The sequence below is a fragment of the Chlamydotis macqueenii genome, chromosome 1 (assembly GCF_036417535.1).
Source record: "Chlamydotis macqueenii isolate bChlMac1 chromosome 1, bChlMac1.mat, whole genome shotgun sequence".
Lineage (NCBI taxonomy): Eukaryota > Metazoa > Chordata > Aves > Otidiformes > Otididae > Chlamydotis > Chlamydotis macqueenii.
Genome location: NC_141556.1, coordinates 194,464,567 through 194,491,227, shown reverse-complemented (window position 1 = coordinate 194,491,227; position 26,661 = coordinate 194,464,567). Strand labels below are relative to the sequence as shown.

The window sequence follows — 26,661 nt, the reverse complement described above, 5'->3', positions numbered from 1 at the left end:
GGTTGGAAGGGACCTTCAAAGGTCATCTAGTCCAACCCCCCTGCCTAGTACAATAAATACTCATTCAGTACTAATAAACACATTTTAAATGTCCACAAAACAGTACACCATCTTAGGTTCACCATATTAAAACTATCTTGGACTAGGTTCCTTCTCATAGGTTTGTCCAACTGTGTATTAGCTTCACACTTCCAGCTCTTGTTCCTTGATTCTTGTGATGCTATCTGAACTACCCGTTCTTTAGGGCAAAGCGTTGTAGTTGGAAACCATGTTAAAAATTATCACAGTAAATACTAGCTCTTTGAACCTTTCAGTTTGTCCCACAACACGCTTGAGTATGAATAATTTATTTTAGTCTTTACTCTTAAGCTTTGATTGCCTTGGGTATTTCCACTGCTTCCATTGCTATTCTAAGCATTCTTCTAGATGCACCCTATTTCACTTACCCTATCACCTTCAGGAAACATTCATTAGGGTCTACACACTTGGGCTTCCCACTTTTAGAGGTCTCCTGGAGTTGTTTTCATGGTTCAGAATTGCTAAGTCAAAGGTCCAAAACAGGCACAAAGAAAAAGAAAACCACACTACACCAAAAAACCACACCACCCCGAAAACGGCACTTTACAGAGGGGAAAAAAAAAAAACAAAACAAAACCCAAAACAAGCAAAAAAACCCAAACAAAAACCAACAACCCAAACCCAATTGCCTAAAGCTCTGTTTCCTGGTTAACAAAAATGGATGATGTGGCCTCCAGATGTTCCTTCAGCCCTACCACACTGAAATCCCTACTAAAACAAAGCCCTGGAGACAAGTCCTGTGAGTTCACGACTCTGTAACTGGCATTTTTTTAGTTTCGTCGGTGTCATCTGACTGAAATCTGCCCTGTGGAACCCCACAGCATCACCCTTTTCTGTGATCCAGCAACCCACTGTACAATTACGACACTCTTCTTTGGATATGTACTGCATTTTCCTCTCTCTCATTCTTAGTATTAATCCTCCCTTTTACTTTCTCCCACACAGCTATACTGGGCTTATATTTCCAGCTACACAGTTGTACGGTAAACCTCAATTTCGTGTCTGGTCAGTGAACTTCACGGCTGTTCTGTTTAACATATACTCTGTTTTTTGTGGTTGCCACTAGACTCATTGTTTTACATCCGTTTGCATTAAAGTGTGTTTTCCACTGAATGATTCAGACACTTAAAAGACCCCAAATCCCCCTGAATAGGGTTGCACGAATTCTGAAGTGTTTGCTCTTCCCTTCCTCTGACTTGGTATCATCAACTAACATTTACTATGATCTTACATCTGATATTCTCATTCAAATTATTTATATATGTATTATTAACAAGATTAGTCCCCTGGAGTACGTCACTAGTAACCTACTTCCAGCTAGAGAAATTATCATTTGCAGACACTGTATGTAACCTGTTTTGAGACATTTTTCAAGCCAGCAGGCTATTTTTACTCCTCAGACCATGACTCCGTGGTTTAACCAGTAAGCTCCTTTATGAAACCTCATCATTTGTAAAAGTGTCATTAATTCACACAGTTTCAATTTTCACAGTATTTTCTTCATAACATGGAAAAATAAAACATTATCATGAAGCATCTGGAAAGCCAAAAGTCCGAGCACAGGATATGTGCTTATTTCTCAAAATTCCTGATTTTCTGTTCATAACATTTTTTTCTTCTGACAAACAATAGCAAAAATACAAATAAGCTATTCAAGGGAATTTCAAACACACAAACATTACAGTGTTAAATTTAGTTCTCCAGTCCTTTTTGCTCCATTTGTCCTGAGTTAAGAGTCTTTTTCATTTTTCCTTTAAAATCATCAGCATTTCTGTATCTGATAGTTGGCAAGTAGGAAGGGAAACGATTTTAAAGACCAAATTAAGTAAATCTGATTGAATAATTCAGATTTGTCATGGGACTCAATTATTTCTACTAGAAACCCTTATTTTTCATAGAAATAAGTTATTTTCTTTGGCATCCAAATAATTATTTCTTTTACTTCTGGAAATGTTGAAGTAGTTGTTTCCTGAGGTTTTACCTGTTAACTCTTTCTTATTTTTCCTGAGGTTTTACCTGTTAATTCCAGCATGAAACAATGATAGACACTCCAAGAAAAAGTATACCGTAAACCAGATAAGCAATGTTTTCCTCTTTGCTATGAAAAGTATGATATAAATAGATCTGGAAACTAAAAACATGACAGTATTTAAAATAAACCTGTCAAAAATTTGGATGGGTTCTCTTACAATAGACATATTTCTCCCACTTAGTGTAAGTGCATTTATGGGTACAATTAGCCCTGCTGCAGAAGGCTCAAACAACCATACGCAACGCCAGTGTGTCAACTAGCTGGACTTCACCACTGTCCCCACATCTCTCTAGAGCAAAAGATCAAGGTTAACAGTGACAATATCAATAAACTGAGCTGAGGCAGCATCATGTCTAACCAGAAAAATCCCAGGGCCACAGCAGCACAGAGCCACTCCGAGACGATGGGTGCACTCATCCATCACCGCATCACTGAGGAACTGCTCAATCCAGCACAAAGGATCAAAATTCCTCAATCCCAGGCAACCTGCAGGACTAAATCAATCAGGTCAATCAAGCAGTGGGATAACACTGCCTTCTTCAGCTCTGACTAAACACAGTAGCCCAGGAAAAGAAAGAAAAGCTATATGGTCCGTGTCCAAGGCCTTACACTGATGGGGGACATGCAATTAGAGAGCGCGTCAATTGAAGGACCTTGCAAATAACTGAAGGCTTGTTACAAACCACAATTAACACTATACAATATGCAAACTATTTGAAAGAGGATTCCCTGTATCAAAATTCACTGTAAACCAACTGTATTAGACTTGATAGTTTCCCAGGTTAAAAAAAACCCCGTATCTTTTGTTTAAAGCTAGTCCTAGTTCAGGAAACTTTCTGTGCAGAAGCCTGCTTGTGATAGCAGACACTTGGCTATCACCTGCTTTCCTCACCTCATCTCTGACCTTGTTCTATTCCTCTCCTCTTCCAGGGCAAGATGTCAGCTAGCTGATATGGAGTCTCTAGGAAGTTATGTAAAGCATAGGGCACTGAGCTGAAAGGGTTACCCGACTCCGCACTCAATAGGTCTGTGTCCTTTCACAATAAGCCAGTTAAATCCTTTCATTCTCAATCCTTTGCATTTATACAGAGGATTCTTTTTTTTTTTTTAAATAAGAATCTTTAGATTAATTATATCTTGCCTGCAGAAGTATGAGGGAGAAATAAAACCCTGAGAGTTTTAATTTTTGAAGCAGAAACATTATCATTTGAAAGTGCTCCCAGGTTTTACAAAAAGTGATAAAACTAAGCATAAGAAGCTTTTTCCAAAAAAGATCTTCAAAATTAATGCGAACTGTCTTATAGTTAAATATACCTCGAAAAATGACAGTAGGAGCTAGAGCAAAGCCTCTTGAAGAAACAGTACCATTAAATCACTACATCTAAAAACTGTCACTGAAAACCTTGCATGAAAAAAATCAAAAGGCAAGATGAGAGTTCAGATTAAGATAAAACCCAGTAATTAACAAAAAGACATGCTGCTCTGTACAGTGGCGCAGATAACATTTCCTCAAACTGATCCTGTTGCTTACTGCAGTAAGATCCTACTTATGCCATTGCAGAAGTGCTCCAGAGATGGTTCTGGGTACCAGTATTATACACTCCTCTTCTGTGCACCGTACTGCTGCCATAACTATTCAGAAAGAAGCACTTCCCCAACTTGGGGCACTACTACCACATTCAGTAACTAATTTCTGTTACATCTCTCTTACTCTGCAATATAGGAGTGAACACCTCTACTCCAGGAGCAACTCAACCAGGTGAAACATACGGGAGGGAACACGTAGAATTACTCTGTCAAACTCTGAAAACACAGTATCACTCAAAGATACCCTGTGAATTTCAAGGGCAGCCCCTGTTTAGAGGCAATAGCTGAGTCTAAGCTGTACAGAAAGAACAGACTCAGCAATTCATGTAGGTTTGTTAAATTTGATGACCTGAGTGTTGTACTTCTGCACCACAGCTTATCAGCCTTGCTTTAAGATTTTCCCCAGGTCACACTGGAACTCAGATTTCATGCACCTCCCAGGAGTCTGGGCTGCAACAGATTCAGCCCGATCCAGATTTCATGCTATAGTGTGAGCGCATGCTCAGACTGTGACTGTCCCTCTTTGGAGGTCTGTGGAGCTTGGCCTAACTTCCCACCAACATATTTATCTGTAAACAATACGAAGATTAACAAGACCATGACACAAGAGTCCAAGAACCCCTCAAGGGACATACACACACAATGCAATCGTGCTTCTAAATCCATCCAAAGTACCAGTAAAAGGATATGGGATGTGTAAAAGTTGGGTATTTATCTCCTTTGCAAACCCCAGTCTAAAAAGACGATGAAAGGAGTAGCAACAAGGTACACTGAGGCCAGCAGCATACTCTAGCAGGGGGTGAAAGAGGACTAACTTCCAGGGATGCAGAATCTGTTCTTCTGGCAGACTCCTCACCACACATCACACTGTCCTAGTATAACAAAGTGAACCTTAAACCACTCTATCACAATAGCTTCAAATCATAAGAACACAATTTTGTGCCAAACTAGTAACAGAAGTGTCTTTATAGCCTCTGTATTAAGAATAAGGATTAGGCTATCATGCCTTGTTCTGTCAGACTCTTCTTAAACTTTGGAAGAAATTGGCTAAATTCAAACAAGTTCAGCAGAAGATTCTGTTTCAGTGGTAGCTTAAGTTCACTCAAATTTCACTGAATTAAGGCAGCAGATAGAGATGTCTCAAGTGCCCCTCGAAGAGCCCTGTAAAGTCACAGGGTAGATTCATGTGTTGGACAAATAACCCACACCTGGGTGACCCAGGTACAAATCATGTGTTTGACAACAGTGGAAATTATACTGCAGGAGATGGCTGGCTCTCATTTGTTCTCTACTACAGCTCCTGTTCGAAGTAATAGCTCCAGTAACCCTTGTATGAGAACAGTCTACTGCCTTTCCACCTTTGGCCAACAGTTGGCCTGTGCTGGGCGTTTTCTCCTCCTGCTCTGACTTCACACCCTTAAAAAACCAGTGCTGTTGTGAGCTTCTGCTTGTCTTTGCAAAATGACAATCTAGGTTTAGAGAAAGGAGAGAAAGTCTTCTTAGGTTAAAGGTTTCTTTAGATTAGATATTAGGAAAAAGTTTTTTACAATGAGGGTGGTGGAACACTGGTACAGGTTGCCCAGAGAGGTGGTGGATGCCCCATCCCTGGAAATATTCAAGGCCAGGTTGGATGGGGCTCTGAGCAACCTGATCTGCTTGGAGATGTCCCTGGTCCTTGCAGGGGGCTTGGACTAGATGACCTTTAAAAGGTCCCTTGCAACCCTAGCCATTCTGTGATTCTCGTGTTCTCTCGGCTCCATTATCATATAATCAAATAATCATAGAATTATTTACCCATTCAAGATAAGGTGTAATGTATTCCATAGTAAATGCAATAAAACTGTTTAAAAATCTTATGTAAAAATAGGAAAAAAAGTCCCAGTCCATAAAGAAACTGTTTCAGAATATGAGTATTTCAGAGTACCTGAATCGTATTGTGTACTATAGCACACACCTTGGCTAACAGAGTTTCCTCTGACTCCCAAAATATCCATTTGAAAATAAAATGTTTGAAGTAATTTGTCTTAAACATAAAAATCAGCAACATTGTGAGAACATACACTAGCCTTTTTTAACAACAAATAAAGGGTCAGATCACATTGGTTTAACTTCACAGGAACTGACTTCTGATTATTGACATTCAAAGTTGCTTCTTTCTGAATTAAAATTGTCCCTGATTCAACATCATTTCAGTTACGGTTAGACTTGCAACTTCCTTCTGCAAATTTACACTGAGCATTTGATCATGAGAAAAGAACACGGGGAAAAAAAACCCTAACCAGTCAGAAGAGGTCAAAGATTGAAGAACATGCAATATTGTCAAGACAGAACTATAACGACTGAGCAAGAGGAGCTTACCTGACACCTGCATACAATGAAATAGTAAACACACTTTAGGAGCACAGGCAGAAGTAGAAATCCACATTAATTGCTATATTTTATTAAAATATGTTTCAATTGGAAAGTTGGAAAGATCTAGGGTGATACTAAAGAAATAAATCAGTGGTGCAATTAAACATTTCTAGACTATTCACAAAGTCTCATTTCCCCTGAACACAGCAGGAATGGAGCATCACAAATCTGCTTTGATACTTCCCTTTCCAACAAATTTTTAGTGCAGCATTTGACAAAGATAAGCTTCCACGGAAAAACACAGGAAGTCATCTTACACACATAAACATCACGATTTCATCAGCCAGCCAAGGGCCACCAGACTTTCAACTATTTATTACAACCATCTTAAAAGAAAGGAGTGGTAGACTCTGCCTATGACATACATTCCACACAATATATTCTTTTCCTTCTTACAAAATTATTCTTAACACAAAATTAAGCTTCAGGAAAATCAAGGAGTACTAAGGATGGACTGACTGTTCACCTTCACAAGCTGTAAAACTAAATATAAAATACTTAGGACCCTGGTGGTGAGCAGGAAAAAATAAAAGCATAGCAATACTAGCATGACAAAGACAAATAAAATTTAAAAAAAGTCTGTGCTCTCATTCCAGACTGTCTCCTGGAGAAGCATGGACAACAATGACGAAATTTATCACGTACAGCAACATGCTGTGCCCTGCTGCAGAACTGCTTAGGAGAAGACCTAACCAAAGCCAGGACTCCAAAGTGCCAGAAGGTGAACACCAAACATCCTACGCTTCGAAGAACTGTCAGCCTTCTGCAATGCAAAAGGAAGCTTAAGAAAAAGAAACTAGAAGTAAGACCTAGCATGCTAACAGGGCTGCCATAGAAGGTGGGTGCAGACTGCAAAGTTTCACCTATGTTGCCAAATCAAGAGGCCAGTAAGCTTGAAGTACCTTTGCCCACCATTTCAGTTGCCTAGTCTCCCATCTTGGGCATATTGGCACCAATTAACTCCGGGTGCATCAGCAAGGAGGGTATTCTGTACTAACATTACCAGGGAGTGTAACAGAACACAACAGCACTTGATGTGGGAAATCAGAGAGGTGAAAGTGGGCTTTTATATCAGCACAGAGACACTAGCACTAATTTTAAACCATCTTACGTGCTGGGTTAATGCAAAGCATTACATGGGTTAACTAAGCCTGCATTATAGGCTGTTTCTTCATTAGGCAGTATGGAAGAGAACAACATTTCTTCTTCTTATCTCTATTTACACAAACAGACTTTATTCATGATGTGGCTTGAAGCCACCCTCAAAAGCTTAATTGTTTTATATGTTGAATGGGTTACCTGCCCAAAGTAACAGCTAACAATACAAAAGGTTGAGAGAAGTACATATATTCAATGTCTATCAGTAACAACTGTGAAGATATGGGATCCTTACCTGAAGAACAATTTCTACACCACGTGGAGATCTACTTGATTTTTCAAAGCATATGAAAGCAAAAGGGGTATACTGCAAATTTTCTCCTGTTCCTATGGCCTCCTGAGCAAAGGCCAGGCTTGCGTTGCTTGTAATAAACTGGCAAGAGTTAGCAATGCTAGAAACAGTGCAGGAGGAGCTTGAGGAGGAATTTGAAATTATACAGGGTCTGATTTACAGGCTACAAAAGAGAATTTTAGCTGCTGAAGCTTGGAAAGATTGAAAGTATGATTTGGGAATCAGGGATATCAAAACAGAGGAGTTTGGAGTAATCAAGGAAGGTGATAATTAGCACAGAAAGAGTACAGCTTTTAGCAACAGACACAAGGGCATACAAAAAAACATTTGTTAACTCTAAGATGCATTTGCAAGTCTCAGTTAAAAACCCTATTTTTCCCTCAGGGAATAATGCCCCGAGTCCCCTTTAAAAATTAATCCCTTCCATTCTACTACTTTAAAAAGAATAGGTGTGGGAAGTTATTTAGAGTGGACAGGGGCAGTCAGGTGCTAAACTATGTCCTTGCTTTTGACTGATTGTGAGTTGTAATGAGAGAAATTCTGGCACACAGGATGCTGGCAGCGTTCACCCCACATATGTGAAGACCCAGGATGGCTCCAATCAGACCAGCAAGTTGCTTTTGTACCTGTATTGGAAAGGGACTCTTTGTCAAAGCAAGAAATATTTCAGAAGGAAGCTGTCACCTCAGACAGAGGCAGGAATTATGGTTTTACAGGAGAGGAGGACAGCATGAGTGCCAGATTCCCTTTCACAGCTCTGCTGAATGCCCCTCAACTGACTAGCAGTTCTCAGTGCAGACCCTTAGTGCCACACTGGAATGAAAGGATTCAGCATCAGGAAAACAGTGTTATTGACTCTGGTTGGAGAAGTGATATTGATCTAGTCAGTGTTACAGTCTGATCTATAATATACACACTGAGGCAGTTTCAGTAAAACTATTAGGGCTCACCTAAAAGTATGAACTTATTCTTAAATTCTTTACTCTGCACTAGTGCTTCCGACATTACACTTTCTTGCACTAAGAGGTGGACCATGATCCTCATGGAAGTTAAACCAGGGCCTGCAAGCTTGAATAATGGACTGGCCTCTTATAGTTCTTAGACCAGCTGCTGCAATTGAAGTGTGATGGAAACAGCAACCTGTTTCCTGACCTCTTCTGAGCAAAGGAATGCAGGCACAAAGATGCAGATAGTCACTGGGATGGACAGAGGGAAGATGAGGGGTGGAGAAGAGAAAGCTCAAGTGAGGGAGAAGTTATTTTCAAAAAGAAAGTGTAAACCCTTCAGGTGTTCACACTCACAACCTCCTGTCACTACCTACCTTCGCTCAGCTTAGCCCAGTACAAATGTGAGATGACCAACAACTGTACAAACATCACATTCTGCATCTCTGCTATTGTGCTGAGTTTGTGTGCTGTCTGTAAAAGGCCTAAGTCCAGATGTCTGCTCAGTAAAAGCCACGCAAAGGAAGATTCAGTGACATGGTATTAAAGAGATTAGCTTCCAAAAAAACCCCAAAGTGCTTAGTCAGAGCAGAAGTCTCTCCTCCAAAGTTATTTACTGTCTTCTGGGCTGGAGGCTTATTAATTATAAAATCCAGTGTTCCTCATTCCCTATCCATTCTCTGGTCTTGCGGTTTGTAACAGTTTGGAAAACTTTAGGGGCATTCCTAAGTGGTTACAGATGTGTAAGGATGCACACTCCAGGCCACTTGACCAAGAGGATGACATAACCCTGCATGCCAGCCTCAGAAGTGGCTCATTTAATACTTGCTGTGTGCCTGTTGAGCGTGATGGGATTATAACAGCAGCTGGTAGCGCTCTGTTCCAAGAAAGCTCACAGCATTATTCAGTCTTGAGCTCCCTCTTCCTCTGTGCAGCCATTTGATCCCTAACCTCTTCCATGGATTCTTAACCCTTTCAATGTACTTCTCCCTTTGACAAAGTTTTACACACACATCTTTATACCAAAATATGGGTAAAGACTATTAGTAAGACATTCCAGTTGCACATCTATTTTGAACACTACTTACAAGTCCTTGTCAACCACACATTTGCATTAAGAACTGTCTAGCATGTATTTTACGAAATTATGTACTGAGAAACAATGTTTTCAAATCCTCTGCACTGCTCTTCCTTACACTGTGTAACTGGAAAATGTCAGCATGATGCTGCAGGGTACCTGTGATCAGGGACTACCCATACAACTAGTTCCCTGGATCACAGTAGTATCTGCCACGTGCAGAACAGAAAAACACTATACTTAAAAAGATTCAAAGTCAATAGTAGTCAGGAGACTTCTGCTCTGTCCATTACTCTGTCACTATTCTGCTGGGACACTCTGGTCAGAATCAACTTCGTTTTCTTTCAGCAGTGTCTTGAATAACTAAAAGATAACTACAACTTGCTGTGTACAATCAGGTTTCTGTCCCATAGGAACTGAGATGACAAGACATGATAGCCTGGCACAAGGTGTGGCTTCTACCAGGAAGATGATACGAATTAGTCAAGAAGGTGCCAGTCTGTGACAAGGAGATGGCAGAACTGGACTGAAGACAGTCTTGGTTGAAGAGGAGTAGTGGAAACTGCACAAAGGGTTACAGACATTACATCGTCTGAAGAAACAATAGAAAAAAAAGGATGTGGGGGAGTATTTTGAGAGGCAGGTAGGAAAACCACTGTGATTTGCTAGATGTCAGAGGAAACCAATAGCTTAGTGAATAAAAGAAGGTGATTGGATGCAAAAGAGTGAGACGTAGCAAATAATGTGTCGTTTTGTGGGGCAGGACTGCTGGAAGAAGGAGGAGAGAACAATGCTGCTGATGGTAGAAAAGAAGACAGAGTGCCTGTATCAGATCTTGATTTCTCCTTCCCTTGAAGATAACGAATAAAGTGGAAGGGAGTACATGGAAATCAACACTGACAAATGGCTAAACAACAGATGGGTGGGAGAATAACTGGGAATTTAAATAGTAGTTCAAGGCAGGGAAATGGCACAGTCAGGGAGAAAAATGACCTTGATCTAGCACGGGTGAAGTTCCTCTAGAAGAAGAGTACTATACAGCTGAAGTACAGTATTTCAATACTGTCATTAAAATGCTGCATACATATTTCTTTAATAGAAATGTTATTCATCACAAGGGTTTCTTTTTAACCATCTGTTCATTGGTATACAGCCCCTTGTAATTCCCTCCCTCCATTCTTGTCTATTTACTCAGTTCCCACTATCAGAAAATCCAATAAATCTTTTTTGAGTTAGACTTAGATATGAACATCTCTTCCCCAAGGAACACATTTTAATAATTTAGATGGCAGCTCTGTACTGCATCATTTCTTTGATTTCAGGGGATGATGCAGTGGGCTAGAAAGCTAATTTAGATGGGCTTAAAATTACCACATCTCCATGATTATCCTATGTTCTGGTATTTAGTTTGGCGTATTTGGTGCGTATGAATAGTTACTGAACTTTTCAGCTCCTAAAATGTTTCAAGGGATATATCATCTTCCACACAGCACAGTAAGTAGCACTACCAAACATGCCACACATACCCAAGTCATGAAAGAAATTACACAGTACTGCAAGCTATTGTTTGAAGGCAAATATGCAATTATAGTAGCAGTTATACTGTAAAGCACACATACGATGGCAGAATTAAAGTCACATTAAAATCCACCCAAGCCTTATAGGGACACTGCTCAAGTCCACAGCAAGATTTTGTGGGAAAGCTGGTGGCCATTTGGGACCTTGTCACCATAAGAGCTCAACAATAAGAGATTTAGATTCCCAAAGAGGGGGAAATCCTCAGCTTTCCAGTGAGTGGCAGAGAAAGGTCACAACCTATTAGTCTATAAAAATCACAGCAATAATTACTTTAACACACTAACATTTCCATCCTCTCAGTCTTCCAGCCTCAGGCTTGCAACAGCAAAAGCATCCACCTTCCCAGGCAGATATGAAAACTATCCTTAATGGAATTAATTTGACTAAAAACATCCCTAATAAGTGATTTAGACAATATATCTGATAACACTATGTGGTAGAAAGCCCACATAGTGTGGGCTATAAGATAAGAATCTGGGAATCCCTTCTCCATTGCTATAAACTTCAGCTTCTTGCTTTATGACCTTAAGACAGATTTCAAACTCATCACTGGCTCAAGGCCAAAAAAAAAAAAAAAAAAATCACTTAATTTCAGATGCTGGCCAGTCAGCATAGATTGGAAGAAGGACGCTCCACATTTGGAAAAAAAATTGTGCAGAGGAAACCTCTTCGGGTGTCTGATTTAGTAAATACAAATCCCCAAAACCAGGCAGACCGTAGGAGGCTGACCAGGCTTTGGAACACTCAATCCTAACTGCTGAGTGCGGGTGTAGCAAAGGGCAGCTCTGCAAATCACTGTGATGACCAGAGCACAGCAACGCAGCCACATTTCAGATGATCAAATTGATTTCTCAGCTTAAGAGGGCACTAGCTGCTTTTTATGCTTCATAGCTGAGTTCTGGCACAGATGTACAAAACTTTCCAAACTGTTTAACAGATTGCACAAACGGCCAGCAGTAGCTAAACAGGGAGAAGGGGCTCTAACTCAGTAACGTATCCTACTGTGATACATTCTCTTTCAGTGAGGCTGTGACTCCTACCCAAGTTGAGGCCCTCTGGAAGAAAAAGGAAAATGGAAGAAATCAAATATAAAGCAAAGAACTCACTGCAATGACTCTTCAGGGTCTTCCCTGCAGTGCTGGCACTCAATGCTGTACCTGGGCTCCAGTAAGCCTTTAGCCACAGCAACACTAATTCATTGAAGGCACTTTGGAAAATGCCCTTCAATCCCCCAGCTGACTGCTAACAAAATTTCTCCCTCAAGGCTTTTCCACTTCTTTTGAAGCCCTACCCAGTCTGGGGCAAGAGGGCTGCTTTTGCTGGATGGGACCTTCCTTGAGGTGGTGAATGGAACAGGTGCAGGGGGCCCAGGGAAGGAGTGGGAAGCAGGACTGCGGCTGCCGGCCCCACGCAGCTCCAGGGCCCTGCAAGGAGCCAGCTGAAGAGAAAAGCAGTCCAAGATGAAGCTGCAAGAACTGCTCCTCAGCTGTTTCTGAGCAAGCAGGGAAGAAACGGCATAAATCCAAGATATATGAGAAATATCAAGAAAATCTTACCTACAAAAAGATGCCTGTGCATTAACAGAAGCACTGCATGCCTCTCAGCATGCACAAAAAGCAAGTGGTGTGTGCAGCAGCCGTTGTGAATTAGAATGAACGTGGCTGCACCCACGTGCACCTACGCAGGGATGCGCGTCGGAGTGCTGGCCGTACGTACCTGCGCAGCAGTGAGCAGAGAAGCTGGAGGAAAGCAACTGTGTCAGCGAGGGTGTGCTGTGCAGATTTTAAATACTTGGATGCCTCTCTGTATATCAGCAGGGAAGCCCACAAGAGGCAGAATACAAATCACAACTGATTTTATTCCAGCCAAAGCTAACAGCAAGCAGAGACTTCCAGGGGACTTGCACACGTGTTCAGGCTCACTACACGGAGACTGAGGAAAGAGTGTTCCTTATATGCTGCTCTTGACAGGAGCAGACGATGAAAAGTTGAGTTTCCCAAGAACAGCAAAGCCAGCCAGAGGCTACTGACCCAGAGGCAGCTATTGAAAGACAGCAGGTGTGAGCAGATCTGGCTGCTCTTCTATTGCTAAATCTCACATCAGATGATGTTTGAAGCCAGCAGTGTCAAGGGCGAGCTGGGCTGAAAGGGGCAAAAATAACACTGAATGTAAGCAATGGCTTAAGAAAAGGGGAGCATAAAATAACGTACTAGACGTCTCAGCAGTTTGCTCTGAGTTTTGACCACCACTGCTCAGGCAGATACTTTTCATACTGAAAGAAACAAATTTATGACAAACTTGTCATTGAACTGTCTGAAGGACCAGTAAACTTCTGCATGCTGTTGTTTTTATGCACCTTCCAACAGAATTAAAGCTAATGTTATACATGACTGGGTTTACCCTTGCCTGACTCCTGGGCTGCCTTTTCCCAGTTCCCTGTTTTTACGACCTACATTTACAGGCGTCCATCAGTGCTCCAAATTCAATGGCACAAAGTCTCTGGTCTGCCCATGTATTCTCTCGCAAAGCAACAGGAAAAACTTAGAGTGTGTGAGTCAATGTCTTTAATGCGGCTCTGCTTCTCCTACTGAGACACAGCTGTTTCACAAACTAGTAGCCAGTTTACAATTCGAACCATTAATCTATTTGTTCATGAAACTCCCTGAGTGCCTCCTGGTTTATCATCAGCTGTATGTAGGTGCCTGTACTACATCCGACAGAAAAAGACAGTAGTGAAGTCAAAGCACACACATATTTCAAAGTGCTATTTAGGAAATCTATTTCAAAATTTGCAAGTGCTATCGACAAACTCTGTTACAGTTAAAATGCTACAATTAAATACATGCACACCTTTGTATTCAATAGTTTATCTAATGAGCAAAGCAAAGAAGTTCCTGCAAAATTCAATGAACATCCAAATAATCCATTCTTGTTACTGCTAACATCAAGTCCTTCCATTTGCAGCTTCTGCTCTGTAGTTGTGACTTTACTAGATCTCATTTTCACACTTGCTCCCTTGGTAGCACACTTTTAAGAAATTTTCAGATATGCAAATATTTGAAGACAATGGAATTGAGAAAAACATGACCTAGGCTGAAGGTAGTTTTCATTTGAGGAAAAAACATCTTGCTTTTTCACACATCAGTAAAGTAACTATCAGATTTCAAGTGTTTGGTAAAATATAATTCATAGTTACCTCAAATACTATTATTAAATTGTTCATCCGGCTGCCTTTAAAATTCAAACTACTTTAGCTTTAGGCGATATCATTAAGTAAAACTCTAGATTAAAGCAAACGAAACCAATGATTCTTCTTTGGTCAGGGAATGTTCACTTTATTTTTATTTTTTATATCACATAGATATATCAAGCTCAGATTCAAATCAGTTTCAGACAAATAGGAACTGCCTCTACTAAAAAAAACCCCACATCTGAAGAATCCATTGATCTGAGAATCCATCTGTCACTCGTTAACTGCTGTAGAACTGCCCCTCTCCCATTCTCAACTCTGCAGCACCCATTGAGATATCTGTCCTCGGAATATTTGGGAAGAGGGAAGGACACAAATGAAGGACCACATGAAGTGATGGGAATGCTCTTATAGACACTTGGAGAGATCCAGTATGAGGAAGAGGATCAAAGACTCAACTCCTCAGGACACAAGCCAGCTCACTTCATGTGCCCAGTATATCTGACTTTGTGTACGTAGCACAGTTACAGTACCTACAGACAATCAACTGGGAAAACTCAGACTCAAGTTACTCTGAAGACACTGAACGGCATAGCTACAACTCTCGTGCTCCATTTAGAGGCTGGGCATTTGGAACGCGAATAATGCCATTAACCCAGGAGAATTAGGTAAGCTCCATGGTTTTTCAATGACTTAGTTTTTGTCTGCACTAATTTTACCTCCAAATCTGCATGTCTGAAACTCCACACTCTTCAAGTCTGCTTAAAGTGATTATGTCTTTTCAGTAAATCTTGGATTGTTCTTTCTCCCGGCTGTAGAGCTGTCTGCCTGCAATTTCTCAAAAGAGACCAGGATTTCATGTCCATTGGCCCCTGCATTCCTGCCAAAGCCCTGCAGAAATGAGAGCTGCTGCAGCTGCCAGGGTTTATTTACACACATTCCTGCCTCAAATTGAATTAATGAGCATAATTTAACTAAAGCAATGTCCTCCACAGCTCTTGTTTCTCTTCGCCCCTCTCGACATTTCTCTCTCTCACACAACCCCTCTTGCAGGCTGTCTTAAAGCAGTAGCTAAAGTGATCCTTGTGTAAAAAGTGGATTGTATCTCCCACTTGAGCTGATAAACTTGTATGTATCTGCTTACAGCCTACTTGATGGAAAGCCCAGGATCCCCTTAATGAGTATCCAGAAGGTTAACTCTAACTTATTTGCTTCTGTTCAATCAAAATTTGTCAGTTTAGCAATGAGCCTCCAGTTTAATCACTTGCCTTGGAAAGAGCTCTGATGCAACAGATGAGAGCAGCTGATGCCACAAAATACCTACCACTGTCAATGTTCACATACTATATTTAGTTGTCGTGGTTTTGTTTAGTAGGGGGGGCCTAAGGTGGTAGCTTCTGTAGGAAACTGCTAGAAGTCGCTCCCCTTTGTTCAGGGGACTTGGCCAGGCCTAGGGCGGACCCACTGCTGGCCAAGGCCAAGCCGATTGGTAGCAGAATGTCTCGTGATAACGTCTCTGCGATAACGTATTTAAGAATGGGAAAACAGAAAAAAAAAAAGAGAGAGAAGAGAAGATGTGAAGAAGCTGAGCTGGGGCAGAGGCGCAGAGGGGGAGGCGCAGGCCTCATGGGCCTTGCAGGCCTCACCCTCTGGCCTCTCGCCAGGCAGCCGACTGGGCCCGACTCGGTCCAGCCCTGCTGCAAGGAGTGGAAAGGAGATGAGAAGTGAATAAGATGTAAAAAAAAAAGATCCTGAGAGACATCTACCAGCCTGTTGTGAGGAACGGCTGCAGACGCCAAGGTCAGTTCAGAAGGAGGGGGAGGAGTAATGCGGCTCCTGGCCAAGATTCCCCTGCAGCCTGTGGTGACGACCATGGTGGAGCAGGTTGTCCCCCTGCAGCCCATGGAGGTCCACGGAGGAGCAGAGATCCACTTGGAGCCCGTGAAGGACCCCGTACCGGGGGAGGTGGATGCCTGAAGGCAGCTGTGGCCCGTGGAGGGCCCGCTGGGACAGCTGTTCTAGAGGGACTGCACCCGTGGAAGAGATGACCCACGCCGGAGCAGTTCCACAAAGGACTGTGGCCCATGGGAGGGACCCCACGCTGGAGCAGGGGAGGAATGTGAGGAGTTCTTCCCCCGACCATGAAGAAGCGGCGTGAAACAACGTATGATGAACTGACTCTGACCGCAACCCCCATTCCCTCTTCCCCCCTGTGCCGCTCGGGGCGGGGGAAGGTAGTAGAGATAATGTTAAGCTTGGGAAGAGGGAGGGGTGGGGGGAGGTTATCTTGTTTTCTGTCTCATTCTCCTGCTGTTTGTAGTAATAAATGAATAGTTTTCCCCAAGTCGAGTCTGTTTTGCCCGTGATGGTAACTTTAAGGATTTCTCCCTGTCCTTATCTCAAACCTCGAGCCGTTTTTCCTTATATTTTCTCTCCCTGTTCTCTCGGAGTGTGGGGGGAGTGAGAGAGAGACTGCGTAGTCTGGTCCAATCGGGGCTGAACTACGACAAGTAAATCTTCTCTACACAGGTCTCCAGACCATTTCTGCCCACAGAAATCTGAAATTCTGCATCCACAGCATGAGGGGTCCCAACCTTAGCAAGCTCTGCGGGCGCTATATGGACACATCACATACAGGAAGCTCCTGTTACGCCACTAACCAGACTGATGCAGCATTTCCCACGTGTTATGTCAGAAATGGAGCACCAAAATATTTCTCAAAATATTCACACCCATGTGACTAACAAAGCCCATTCTCCCCTCTTATCACACTGTATAGTGTGTGTTTCTCACACACTGTGTATATTATATGAGGCTTGAAAGCCTTAGAACAAAAGCCATATACTTCTCCTAAAAGAGCGTGGGAGAAAAGGAACTAAACCTTTATTCATGAATACATTTGCTACATCAGCACTTCATCAGCATCACAGAGAAGAAAATTTCAGCAACACTTTAAACCCCTAGATCCACAGGAAAAAATGATTGCTTCGCACACAGAAGCTTGGCTTTCTGGGAAGAGTGAATTTTTTCTTGTGAAGTTCCCACAATACCGTATCTATCCAATTAGGCTGATTCATGGAGAGGATTTTCCTTCCCCTAAACAAGACTGACAAGTTCCTTCAGAATATTTCAACAAGAAGTCAATGTTTTCCAGGACTTGTGGTTGAAATGACAACAAATTCTATGAACCTGCATTTGCAACCCCTACAAACAGAAGCTATTCAAGTAATTCCAGTAAAGTCAGTAGGACTGCCTATAAGAAACACAGCTTCTCACCACGATCACAGAACAGGCAAGCACTCCAGGACGGAAGGAGCTCAAAGGATCACCCCAGCATGAGCCTCTCCAGAAAAAATATACTCCTGCTGGAGAACGCAAGATTGATTTTAAGGCATGTGAATTCTCCTGTGCATATACAACGTCAGAAGCCAATATATACAAAACTGCTTGACATCCCATTGTGGAAAGTAGCTTAAAGTGTGAAGGCAGCAAACAACCGGGGGATGGTGTGCACGAATCTTTGAAGGTCCAAAATTGAAATTCTGAACTCAAGCAGAAGCCTGCTCTAGCTGCAACTGCTACAGGCTGGCTGTAAATTCTGGTAATATTTGAACTAAACAGAATTGGCTTGTCCTGAATCCTCTGACTAATGAAGAGATATGAGACATTACTCTCAATTACAAGGCCGATCACAGGTTGTACTTCTGCGTACAGACTATTTAGATGAGGAAAACCAGGGGTTTGGGGATCCATGCCAAAAACAAGGGTCCATGCAAAGAAGTGATTGTCTTGGACTAAATGGAGGAGAGGGTCTGGAAAGAAGAAGGTGAAGATGCTTGCTGCAGGAAAGATCCTGGAAGTAGCAGAAGATCCCAGAGAACAGGGACATGCATAGAAATGAATGCTGAGGAATGGTCAGGGATCTCAGCCACTAACACTTGTGGGCGGTCAACGGTGCCAGCAGTGGCACAGCAGGAATCAACCCAACTCTCTGCCCAGCTTTCCCAGGCCAGCAGTGACCTCCCTGTAGGGAGGGGAAGTCAAGACCTAGGGAACATAATGCCATGGTAGGAGTAAGCAAGTGAAAATAAGTAGAGTAATAGCACTAGTCTCCCTGGTTCCAAAATAAACCCCAGCATCCAGATCCACTACAGGCTGTCATTTACTTTGTCTTGCCTGTGACAGTCAGCACTAAGCTAAACTTGAGTACTTGCAGGCCACTTTCATTAAGAGCTGATCCAGGCTATATATGGCCTTAAAACAATTCTACTTGCTTACACAGAAGAAACCACGATGAAACACATTTTTCTGACTACTAACATCAGAAGACCAGAACACACCTACTCTTCACAGTCCCAGCTCTAAACCCAGACAGTCATTTCACTGAAAAGCCCCGCCTCCTCAGTCCGCTCTCCAACTGTTTCTAACTTTTAGCTGTAATTCCATGCACCTCAGAAATAACTTCTCCCTTACACACAGCTGAAATCAAATAAATTTGTCACTGAATGTTTACTGGATTCCTGGAAAACATTTTGGATTTTGTAGATGCCTTTCAAACATCTTTTGGTCTGTGTGGAGATGCTAGTGGTTCACAAGCTCAACTGCTCTTCATGTATATTCTGAATGAACACCAGCGGCGAGACTCATTAGCTCAATAAGATTTTGCCTGACCTCAAATGACAACAGCACTTTTTCTAAGCACCTTAGGAAGACTATTTGACAGAGCCTTATTTTTTGTTGTTCCTCTGACTTCTACACCATCAGAGGGGAGAAACTTCACTTGAATTTGGAAAGGCCTCCTCTGAATAAATGAAATAACAAAATAAAACCCTTTAGATGTTTACTAAAACAGATGCTTACTCCAAAATATTGCACAAAAGTCCATGCAAAGGTGATAGTCTTTTTTTTTTTTTAGAGTCTAAAGTTACATTCTGCTAACAACATTATCCTCTCTTCTAGTCACTCATACAGTTTGCACAACTGTGCAATGGCAAACAATGAATTGAGCATGGAGTGGAAACTTTGAAAGCCAGTGTTTCTTGCCCTCTTTCCAAATACCACGACCATTCCCTTAGCATGTCTTCTGCTCAGTACTGGGTGCAGCTCTCACACTGTTAACAGGTAGAACTGATGGCTGGTAGGTGTTCATCCTCTTCCTTCCCAGAACCCTTCTGAGAGAAGAGAAATGCTCCAAACACAATTTCAATCTAAATGAGCCCATATAGGAAATAGGAAATATAGTCCATGAGGAAATAAGTTTGCATATAATACTGTTCTGGTTCATTTCCCCAAAATGAATTGTCATCTCCCAGTTGCTGAATACAGTAAAAAGTGGTGGGAAGTATTTTCAGAGAAATGACAAATGCTGTTTGACACCATGAACTTGGGCTGATTTGTTGAAAACAAAAAAAAAACCCAACATTTTGGGTCAATTGTAACATCTATTTTATATGTCAGCCACCGTACTGAATCCTTCCTTCTCCTGCCCCAGTATCCTCCAAAAAGCACTCCACACTATAGACAAAAGACGTTTATACTTACTCACCTTTTTTGTGTATGACAACACTACTGTCCAAACTTTCTCTGCATTGGCCTGTTGACTCTACAGTAGGCACCAAATTGCCTTCAATCACACACCAGAAAAGGGAGATGTGTTCAGAGCTGTAAGACGGAGTCCTGCAAGATGCTTGGCAAAAGACTGCAGCTCTTAGTGGTGGAAGAAACTCACTTCCCAACATCGAGCTACTGAGAGATGCCGTTGTTGGGTTTTATGCTACACAGACCAATGGTGGCACATCTAATCACGAGTGGCTCCTTCACACTTTGGGCAGTACGTTATGGTCAACACCTGTTCAACAACATCCTTGTTTCTTATGGATCCTATTTAATCACAACATAAAACAAAATATAGCTCTCTGAAAGTGTATCTGCTTAGCAGCACTGTTGCAACACTTACTCTTTCCACAAACTCCTTCCTATGCCTTCTGACAAGGTTACTGGTATAGAGGTACCAGCTAAAGTGATACACGTACCCAAAAGAGAAATCACACTCTACAAGCCAAATAGGTGCAGTTTAACTTCCCACACAGACACCCAAAGGCACTCCCAAAACTGACAGCATTCAGATCAAAATTGCTTTTTGTTGGCTATGTCCACCGATGAGAGAAGCAGCACAAGATGCCATCATTGCCACCAGCTGCCAAGTTGACAGGAAAGTTGTAGGGGACAGATGGCACCGGCCAACCCACTGCAGCGGGCAGGGTACTTGGGAGGTCAGCCTTCCTTCCAGCCTCGCTACTCCTGAAGCCTGTGTACCCAGGTTTGCCTTCGAACAATGTAAGAGAGATCATTTCCACTCCTCAGGGCTTTTTGGATCAGATTTTGACATAATACAATTGGGAAAAAATGATCTCATGAAACGTATACGGTAGGGAGGAAAGGGAATAAAGGTATGTTTCAAATTGATCTGGAAATATTTCCCCATATGAAATAGTAATGCTTGTCTCTTACAAAAAATGCAATCCAACCAGTGCAGGAAAGAAACAGTGGCATGGAGTGCAAATTCAGCTAAACAAACAAAGAAGTCCTCCACAAACAAAACCCCTTTTTAATACGTAAATTCAAATAAAAACATAACATGACCCTCCTGTCCCCAAGGAATGAAGGGAAAAACAACATCCCAACCAAACCCCAAGTATCTGCTATCTGGCCTCTCCTACATCCATCAGAAAACAAAGTGACTTAAGTGTGACCAAAGCAAGCTATAAAACCACTAATTCCAACTCACAGACAGTCACCTCCTGCCCTCTGGAATAGATCCCATCTGCTGCTCCTCTTGTTTTCTAAAGGAGTCACAGCTTCATTGCTATGAGTGCAAACAGTCTTTTAAAAACCATCTTACATACACAATTACCCCGCTACTTTCCACTTTTTGTGTCCTAGAGATTACAGGAGCAGCAGCATATTGATCTCTCTACGTCCGTGCCCTCTCTCTCCTGTCCATCCTCATCATGCCAGACCATTTAGGCAATGAACTCCATGTAGGAACAGGATATTGCTCGATGCCTTCATGCTGCCTGAAAATGCAGCTGGTTCACATGTACGACAACCAAACAGGAGTGCCGAACAGTGAATGCGTGCAGAGGCCTCTCTCACTGCCCCTCCAGCCCGCTCTACCCATCCCCCTGAAGCACACAGCCTACAAAGTGGATCTGCAAAAGATGCCACAGAGGCTGAGCGCTTCACAAGAAGCACAAAAACTGTTTGGCTACTCTCCAATCATGCTAATAGAAAAAAAACCACCAACTTTTCTTTCACTGAGATGCACACAAACCCTCATGGCACATGGTAAACCCACACGACAGAGCTCTTTGGTTTTCCTCCTCAAGTTTCTAATGCACAATGCAGCTGACATCAGAAATGCTCTGATCCAGTATGGCAAGTCATACGTTCTTAGTTTATCCTTGCTCATCAACGGGGCTCAAACAGACTCTTTTTTTGTAGACACGAGTGCTAGTACACATTGCCTCTGATACAATACAGTAGCTGCTTTTCTGTATGTAAAAGCCAGCTGTTTCTAATTAAGAACACACTGAATAGGATATCTTCCAAACATCTTTCCACAAGCATGCAACAAGGTTTCGCTGCTTTTAAATATATGGGAAAGTGATTTGGGGAAATTTTGAAGGACATTGAGCAACCCTGGACTCCAAATTGAAAAAAGATGCAATTTTTGAAGCACAGTCCATTACCGTGGAACGATAATTCTACCCTGAGTGAAGGAGCTTGTTCCTGGACACTGCAATACCCTACTCCAAAACCAATAAATCTGGATAATCTGCCAATTACACAGAAGTGTAAATGTTCTATGTGCACACTGCATTTCTATTTAAGCTACTGAGCAGCATTTAAACTTGTTAAGGCTACCTGATCTCCAAACAGACGCTGGCCAGACAGCGTGGCTCGCATCCACGTTACACTGCAACACTGAGGGAAAACACAGCTGACACCCTGTGCACCACCTGTACAACCCGCAGGTAGCCATTCATCTCCAGACTTTCCTGTAGCCCCGCATTTAACACACAGTAGCCTGCTAGCTGCAGTTGTTCTGCGGGGCAGGAATAAAGATTGAAGTGAAGATGGATATGTGATGACTTCAGAGAAGTTCTAAGGCCAGCTGACCGCCTGGCTCTCTACGCCCAGTTCCCAAACCAGAACGAGTTTTAGGCTCACGGTTAAACCCTACTTTCACATGGCTCTATACAGGAAATGCCAGCACAACGCTAGGCACAGCTGCATATCCAGTCCTGCTTTAAAGCCTTCATGAAATACTTACAAAAAGGAAATAAGTTTAGGATATCTTTAAAAAATATTTAGGACAAATTCGTTGCAGAGTTGCCAAGCAGGTAGAGTAGCATGTTTTGCGGGTTAGCCTCCAGAAAATAAGCACGCTTAATCTACTAGTTTAACATTCAGAAGTTATTAAAATATTTATTTTCATTTACCTAATTTTTTTTTTCATCTTTCTGGTGTATGATATAAAACAACAAAACACCAGGGATCTAAAAGTGAGAGATTCATTTCTGAACGCCATGTGTGGATCATAAAAACAACTAATCCACTCCTTCAACAGATGCTTAAAAATACATGCATGCTTCATTAGCCTAATTTGTCTGCCCAGAGCCCAGTCCAAAACTGCAGAAAAAGTTCCAAAACCACATCAAGTGCTACAGAGATCGCTGTGTATAATAACAAAACCAAACACAATCAGCAGGCATTAAGGACCTCAATCTGCAGGCAAAGTTTGATTTCTGCCTGACAGCTGGATGAAGCATTGCCACCAACCAAAACATTGACACCACAATGTTATGTGCAACCAACTGCAGACAAACAAACCACAATCAGAACAGCCAATTTTCTAACTAGCACCACACTGCAGAAATATAAGAAGCCAGAAAGAACAACAATTGAGACCTCTGGAACAACATTCAAATGTAGAAAGGCAAAAATATTCTGGAAAATATGAAAATGTACATTACGCTGTCAGTATTTCAGTGTGGATTTGAAAGAATAATATGAAACCTGTTTATTATGTTGCAATAACAATTACTATCATGTTTCATAGATTTTTTTTTTTCTTTTGTTTTGTTTCCAAGTCTTCCAAACCATGCAAGTTTCTCATACACTTTGTTAATAACTGAATGAGCAAAACCTGAGAGCTTCAGAATGAAGGTTGGCTACTAAACTGGCCATGCAACCAGAATCCAGACAGACCCTCTAGATCACCTCCTGCCCCCAAAAGCCAGATTCCCATAAAGTATGCTACAATTCCTATGAAGAAATCCACACAGGAAAAGAACACGAGCAGCATTTCACTCCTGCCACCTGTGTGACAAATGCAAGAAACAAGCACAAATGTTATTGCTCACTGTTCCCTTTGGGGCATCAAATCCCCATTCCCCAGGCAAACAGAAAACCCAAGATAGCACGAGGGCACGACTACAGCTAATGTGCTGGTCAGCAGAATACCACTGGGTTATGAGACACAAGCCCCAAAAGTTCAGGAAAGGATAATTAAAAAGGTACTTACATCCTTAGAGCAGCTGATTTTTGTACCATCTCTTAATTAATGAGTACACCTACATGAGTAGTGCTTTTTAAAAACATAAGCATCTACATGTTTCCATCAATCTGCGGTGATAGGTCATAATTACTGGAAGATGAGAAAGGATATACATATTGTACAAAATGTTTCAATCTGGAAGTGCTCATTCCAAGACAGTCAGCTCCCATACAAATATCTCAGCTCCAAAGGCAATAAAAAAAAAAAATAGGCACTGATTTTTCTCAGTGGCATCGTTCTCTGCAAATACAAAAAGAATTACTCAAAAAAATAGTCAGGAAAACTAAGAGAGCTACCAGGGGCTTCCTTGGTCTTAAATCATTGCTTCCAATACTGTTAAAGGAAAATATTATTTGTGTGTCTGAAAAGGTTCTCCCAGAAGAGTCCAAGAATTGACTTCCAAAGTACCAGATGCCACACTATTGGAAAACTTCTATTATGGACTACCAAGATTTTAATCACAACTTCGTCTTATTATGTTACATGTATTCTACTATGAATACTGTAGTGGAAACAGGAGAAATAAGTTGACTCTTTGGCAGCAGAGAATAACTAAGTTGCTTCCCTTAGCCCTCAAGGAAGGAAAAAAAAAAAAAAAAAAAAAGGTATTTTCCCTGTGAAAATGCTGAGGATATAATGGGCAGGAGAAAAATAGATAGTGAAAATAGTTTAATAAATCCCAAAAGAAACAAAGCATCTTTTCACATACTTAAAAGTCTGCAAGGCTCCATTCTGACATTTGATGAATGGACGGAATAAAATGCTTTACACCTTCTATGCCTTCTGCTGATGGCATAAAGTCTTTGCTGGCAGAGATGCTAGATGAGTATCAGAGTTAAACACCACTCCCGTCAAGTGCTATTGCATTTGTACAGTATGAGGATCTAAAATATCCTGGAATTCAATTTATTTGAAGATAAATACACTAGCAAGTTTTAAAACCAAACCAGAAGCAAGCATTTTACTGTCTCATTTTGCTTTTAAGATACCTTGATTACTTGTAAACACAGAAAAGATGACAGCAGGAGTAAAGGAATAGCTTCAGCCTGGGAAGCAGCAAGGCAATTCATTTTACCAACTGGAGTCTAGCATGATCCCAGCTCATTTCATCATGAGCTGGTTTTATGACAGCAATTGATGACTCATGAGTCTTCATATAAGTTAATGCAACTAGTAGGCAGGTTCCCTTTACCTTGGGAGCTTTCCTTGATTTTACAAGATAAAGGAAACAATAAATCCACTCTTCCACTGCTGCTCCTTTTCTAAAAAACACAAGTGCGATAGAATAGTATTGGTTCCTCCCACTGGCCCCTCCCCGCCCCCGAAAGCTATACAACAGATCATTTCTGACTGCCTGTACTCAAAAAGTGTCTTTCTAGAATGATGAACAACCCTTAACGCCTTTGATTGATGATTACTGACCCAGGGACACAGCTCCACAGGTACTGGACTATACACGCAAAGTAAACGTGTTCTCCATTAAAAAAAAGTACATGAAATTATTTTCACCTCAGCAAAATATTAGTACAACTTCTCAAGTCATAATGTCAGAAACCCAGCGCATAATACCAAAGTCTAAATACAAAAACTTAAAAATAAAATGCATTCCATTAAAACCAAAACCTTATTAACATGCAGTTTTTGTTCCAAGACCTGTGGTTTATATCAGAGCAAATGCTGATGACCAATACAGTGTGAATGTTGTTGCAGTTGCAATTAAAAAAATAGGAGTTACTTTGGAAAAAATACGTGACACCAAGCTAAAGGTGATAGTCTCACCCTTCTTGTATGAAGGAACAGCCCACCTCATTGTTTGTTTTAGAAGGCTGACATGCCAACGGCAGCACTACAGGTCTGCCATGGAGGACAAGTAGCTCATGGCTCTGCATGATACTCAAGTCAAATTTCTGCTTGATATATGAAAAAGGGACTTGGAGCTACAGATGTTGTATGTGCTGTGAAACACACTAAGAACACCATGAAATACTACCAGAGGACTGCAGCTTTGTCTGTCACTCACTTGCTGATTCCAGCCTGTCAGCGGCACACTCTGCTTCATGAAAATCTGCCACAGCCTCCATTATCCCCAGTGTTTTAGCACAAAATAATAAAATATGTATTAGCCCAGAACAGTAACAAAATCATACCTGACTGCTCTTGTTAAGTACAAACATGCAAGCAACCTTGGGAAAAAAAAAGTCTCTAATTGGCTTGCCACCATTTGGCTTCTTAATTATTACTTTCTAGTACAGAAGGGTGACATGAGTTAAATATGCTTAGATTCTTTGTTAAAATTATTACTTTGCTTCTCTTCTTTCTGTAACATAAACAGCATCTTTGCATTCAAGAAAACTCTAAACTTACTATAAAATATCCTTTTGTGGTAATTTTGACAGCAGTTCTACTTCTACAAATTAATTTCTTACCATGTATTTATTAAGTCCTTCATTACTCATGGTAACCCCCTATTTTAAATACACACAGGATTCTTGAGTGATTTTGACAGGCTTGTGACTCAGTCTTCTCAGCACACATTGAAATAATGACACTGAAGGGAAAATTTCACCACCTGGAACTCAGCTGACACTGAAGGAACAAATCCAAAATTCCTCTGGTATTATAAAGGGACCAGTAACCTACCAGCTTCCCTCCTGCTTCTGACTACCTCATCCTATTCTCAAGTAAATTCT

At 41.5% G+C, this 26,661-nt stretch overlaps 1 protein-coding gene across 1 annotated transcript in view; it reads right to left on the bottom strand.

Moving 5' to 3' along the window:
* ATP8A2 (ATPase phospholipid transporting 8A2) overlaps window positions 1–26,661 on the bottom strand; it is a 302,400-nt gene that overhangs the window by 75,359 nt on the left and 200,380 nt on the right. The gene's annotated exons all lie outside the window — the stretch shown is intronic.